The following is a 5845-nucleotide window of genomic DNA, read 5'->3' on the forward strand; positions in this document are numbered from 1 at the left end:
TTTGATGTTTGTGTCCTGTTCTGTTTGAGTGGGTTTTCTTCTCCGGGGAACTTTGAGTCTCTGATTTGGAAAGAGAGAAAAGAGCTAAATAGCTGGTTAATAGGATGCTGTATAGGTTTGGTTCAAGAAAAAGCACAAATGACTGTGTGTATAGTCCAGATGAGTGCATGAGATAGAGGTGGAAGCATCTTTGCAACTGTAGATAAGGTAGGTCCTATTAAGTAATTAGTATTGCAGAAGAGCTTTCCTTTGAGAAACTATATTTATCTGTATCTCCCTCTGTACCTCCTAAACAGTTAACTGTAATACAGGATCTGACCTTTCAGTACTGTGACTCACCTTATTCAGAAAGCTTTTCTTTAGAAGTTTTTGTAACTTGTGCATTTGGCACTTCAGTCTGACGTTGTTTGATCCTACAGCAGATGCGTCATTAAAAGTGAAAGTCATTTCAGGAGGGAAAAGCTGGAAAGTAAGATGATGGATTAGAAGGCTTAACTTGCTGCTTATAATGGGTAGGGCAGAAAACTGTTTTTTTCAAGGTAGTTTTGTCCTTGAAATTCATTGTCACTTGGATTTAGTCTGTAGGTGTTTCATATGTTTCTTGACTTTAAGAGTCAAGTTGTTATCTTTCACAAAAAAGTTACCATGGTTCCTCTTTGAGGAAACTAAAATCTCAGTGCAAGGCTCTGTGATGTTTAAAACTCCTCTTAATATTCAGAAAGAAACAACTGCAATGAAAGCTAAAGGGTACATACACCAGAGATCAGGACTGTACATTTAGTTCTGCCTCTGGATCTTCTTTTTGGGAAGTAAGAAATGAGGAACTGTTGATAACTGGTACTCTAGAACTTTGGTTTTTATCTGAGTATGACGGCAAGTCAAATTAGTAAGAAATTTGAAGCAGCAAAAATTCTACCAGTGTTGAAATAGTGAAAGCATACCCACTCTAACTAGCAGTTTTGGTACAAATTTTAATCTTGTTCTGATGAAGGTTTCAGTATAAACAAAGTTTGCCAAAGTGAATTTTAGCCCTTTTTGACACAGAAATAGAAGCTGGACAAGCTGGACCATTATGGCAGTCTGCTCTTACATTGTTTGCACATTGATTTCCTCTTGACTTCATTTGTTTCCAAAAAAAAAATAATGCACACAGTTGGGATTCACTAACATGCATCATGGAGATTTTTAATACCAGACTTGCTGTCAGTTGAATTTCTGCGGACAGGACTTAAGGGAGAAGGGGAGAATGAACCCTTTTTACAAAGGGGTTTAAGCATAGTACTTAAACGTGCATTATACTCTTGTGGCCTCTTAAATTTGTATACACTATACAAACTTCTTATTACTTTTTAATCTTTTTGATTTGCATATGATAATCTGACACCATGTGGATGCAAATCTTGCTAACAGAACAATCTTTTTTTTCCAGTTCCAGATAAGTGGTGTGGGGCAGGGAAAGCATTGTTCACCTCAGATTGAAGCTTTAGAAATGAGCAGCGTGTTTAAACAAACATTTCTGGGGATGTTTGTGTATGAAGGTCCAGGTAATGGCATTTGTTGCTGAGAAATGTTTTTCCAGGTCATGTTCAAAAACAAATAAGTGTTTGTTTTTCTGTTGAGCCAAGAAAGATTCAGGTAAAATTTGTGATGCCAGAACCCATGTTTTTTTTCTGGTTAAGAGAAGGTGAGTTTCAGAAAGGTCAGGTTGACTTTTCTAACCCTTCCTCACTGTTTCAAAGAAAAGTGGAAGAAATAAAACCATTTACAATAATGCTTATTCAGTATATGGTACAGTTTTCTAAGGATGCTGTTTAAAACATGGATGCATATTTAAAAAAAAATATAAAAGTTTTAATACCTACCAGGTTTTGCAGGCAGGCACTATCCAAAGAGAATGGTTAAGAGATGTGAGATAACCTAAAAATATGATCTGCAAAGCACAAGATAAACTAAAAATCTCACTTTAGTTCTGGGACAGTGTTTCAGCTTGCTACCTACAAAACTTCTAGGACTTCTAGGAGGATTTCTAGGCTTCCTGTGCTCTGAGAAGGTATGGTATGACTGCAGGAGGGTAAAAATAGCTTTAGACTGTGAATGAAGATGAATTTGTTTTGTGGAGGGTTATATTAGGGTTACTTCTATAATATATTGCTAATGTTGATTCGTATATGTTCTTATTACAAGCTAGTGTACTGAGTAGTAAATATATAGTAAATGTTTATGTGCATATAAAAAATTTCCTGAACTCATCAGAAATGCTAATACCTGTTAGCTGGACTGATGCATGTCTTGGAGTACCCAGAGTTGTTTGGGCTGCATGATCTGTACAGTAACTTGTGGAAGGAACATGTGACATCCATTTCCTTCCTGTATTGGGATCTCCCATTGGGGAGGAAATGGAGATGTGGGGCGCCTCACACAAAACTTCATTCTGGCAATGTCAGGCAGAGCAAACTGTGTGGTTGGTATTCACTAGGAAACATTAAGGTTGTTTATAATGTTTAGTAGAAGCTGAATGGTTGATTGTAGATGGTCTAAAACTCCAGTTATCATCAGATAAGAGTATTCTTTGTGTGCACGTAGTGGCTTCTTCCCTTTTCAGTTCATGAGAAGCATTTTCTGAGCACTATAGCTGGTGAAAAACTTCCAGCTTTCTATGTATCCACAGACATAGAAAGAATGAGGATACAGATAGAAAAATATTAACAAGCTCTTATAAGTTTTGATAGTAATTTAATACTTGCATATTTTTGCTTACAAAATTCACTTAGTGATTTGATTGTGTTACAAAAGTAGGTCAAAATGAACATATTTGTAATGCCTAGAGAGAACATCAGAAAATGTCATCTGCTTCTTGAATTTCAGTCACTCAAATTAGGATCTTTGTGTTTTTCTTATTTTATAATAAAAATAAATACAAAAATCAAAGGAAATAAAGTCAAGAAGTGTCAGATTCTGGAAGACAAGTTGGTAATTTACAGGATTTCCACATCTGCAAGATTTCCATTATTTTCTTAACAAGAAAAGTTTTTTTTATTTTGTTTTCATAGAAATATATTAAATACTCTTTTTTAAAAAATAGCTTTATGCAAAAGCATATAATTGTACGAAGAGCCATCCTGAGAACGGTAAGACTTGTGTCCAAATAATTTGGAAAGTGAAGAATTCAGCATCTTTTTTCTAAGCTGCTAATACCTACTTTGAAAGTGCTAGTAGGTGATCTCACACTTGTAATCAAGATTGCCAAATCTGTATTTCGTACAATTGAATGATTTTTGTGTTTCTGTACAGTTACTTTTTAATGTAGTCCAAGATAAGACTCCTCAAGGATGTCTTTCTGATGCCTTTAATAAGGTCACAAGTTTTGCTCAATGGGCTAGAACATAAGCACAAAAACGACTGCATCTTGATCACACATTTCATGAGAAGCTCAGTTGATTTTTATTTTATAAGTGCTACTTAATCCAGTGGTTTATATTATAAATTGAACTGTGCGGCCTGTTTTCTTCTTTAAACTGTAGATGGCAGCATAATACTGCTTACTGTGTGCATCACTAGGTGTATCAGTGAGGGTGAAAAGTTTGTTGGTTAAAAAAAATCTACTGGAAGAGTGAATTTAGATTTAAAAAAAAAAAACAAACACCACCAACAAAAACTTACATTATGAACCTCAATATCTAGCACTTCATCCTGTAAACTATGCTTACTACTCATTCATTTCAGGAGATCAGTGATGCGAATGCAGCTTATTGGTCTTGATATATTCAGATGTGAATTCCAACAGTATCTATTTTGCTTCCAACTTTTTATTCCTCAAGTGTATAGTATCTCATTGGCTTGATTTCAAGATAGAACAATAGTAAAAAAATTAATAAAACATTTCCTAAGGCTTTCCTCTTTGTGAATTTAAGTGGGAGAGTACATTCCAGTTTGCCTTGGGGCCTGGCCGAACCAGTGTGCTAGTACCTTTTTAGTGCTATTATTACTGCTGCTGGTACAAAGGACTTTATATTACTCATTTTCTAAGAAAGGAAAGGTCTTTAAATTGTGCTAGCATTGGGCCTTCTAAATATAAACAGGGACAGATGTAGATTTTGGTTTAAAAATGAAGATATAGCTTTCAGATTGTCAAACTATCGCTGATAGTATCAGGCTGTGGTCTAAGAAACTACAATCTTGCCACTTCATGTATACTGTGCAGTAAGAGGAGGTAATTCCCACAAGGCTGAGGATGTTTGTTCCCTCTTCCAACCTTCCTGGTGGACTGCCTTCTTCCTGGACTATCTTCTTGGATGCTGCTGAAGAAGACAAATATGCTTTCCAACAGCCTGAAGGGTACCAGGTGATAAGTGTTTGGTCTGAACACACAGAACAATCCACTCTTTGGAAGAAAAGATTTGGCTGACACAGGATTTACATAGCACAAGCTGTAGCTCTCAGCTGATGCTGTCTAACACATGCCTGTGAAGGAGAAAGAATTAGCTGAGATAAAATAGATGCCTGCATTTAGTTCTGTTGAGAAACTGTAGTGTCCTACATGCTGATGTCAGATGATGCCAGATCAAGCCTTAGGGTGTATGTAAAAGAAAAAAGAATTTGCAAAATGGTATTTCAATTATAGGCTAAAACTTTATGTAATTCTTAATTGTGTAGCTAGATAAAACACTTAATGCACAAATCCTAGCAGTTAACTTCTCAAATTTCCCTTTATTCCTCATCAGCTTAAAAAATAAAAAGATAGATCCACATGTACGTGGCAAAATTTTCTACATTGGCAAAATTCTACATTGAAAATAAAATTATCTTATTATGTAAATCTTACAGAGATAGTCATAAAAGTGCCTTTAGGGATATTTGCTTGAAAAATGACAAACTTAACCAGAAAACAGCTTTTTGTTGTAACAATGTGATGACAAAGACTTTTCTAATGTATTGGAGTGCAAATGTTAAAAGCAAAAATGTACAGATGTCTTAAAATGAAAATCCCCATTTTTCAAGCTGGTACATTCCCTTTTGTTTTGCAGTTATGAAAAATTTCCAAATATTTCAAGTGGTTTTGATAGTGATAGAAAATGACCTGCATATAATTGCCATCTCAAAAGTACTTAAAATAAGTAAATAAATAAAAAATCCTTTGTCTGAGCTGTCAAACATTATTTCTGCCCTATCTTAAAATCAAATGGTTGTTTCAGTTTTATTTTTTTAACACTGTAGTCCAGTGTTACAGGCTTACAATGAAGCATTGAAGAAACTAAGCAATAAAACACAGCAGCACTAATCCTTCTTTACTCTTTTCCTCTTATGGTGATCTGAAGATCTAGCATCTGATCCTAGAAATATTCTTTGACTGGATTACATTATGGAGTTCTTAATAAGCGGAAAAAGTAAACCGAGAGGAGGAAGACTCGGTGCTCCAACTGAGGCACTTGGCCTGCAGTCATTCCAATGGTTTTTGGAGATGTTCTTATGGCTGAAGTCTTGTTTGCATGCTCACAAATTTAGGAAATCTGTCAATCAAACTGTTATGCCAAGCAGCCAGCAGCTGTGTGTTGTTGGATGTTTTGCTTTGTTTCCTGAAGGAGCTGTGATTTGAGGCTAGGGGCTTAGACATCCAACAGCTGCTGTTTGGGGTTGGCAGTCTGGTGCTACAACTTTCTCATGTGTGAATTCCTCCAGTGAAAATACCACAGAGAAACGTGATCTGCCATACAGTTGCAGGAGGAATTGCACTGAAGAAAGTTTTTCTTAGCAGTCTTCTATAGATGGCTTATTGCTTGAAAATACCCATCCTAGTGCTGAATGCACTGCAGTCATGTACGTTGTTTATATCTCAAGAATTACTGGA

The sequence above is a fragment of the Netta rufina genome (assembly GCF_964035555.1).
Source record: "Netta rufina genome assembly, chromosome: 1".
NCBI lineage: Eukaryota > Metazoa > Chordata > Aves > Anseriformes > Anatidae > Netta > Netta rufina.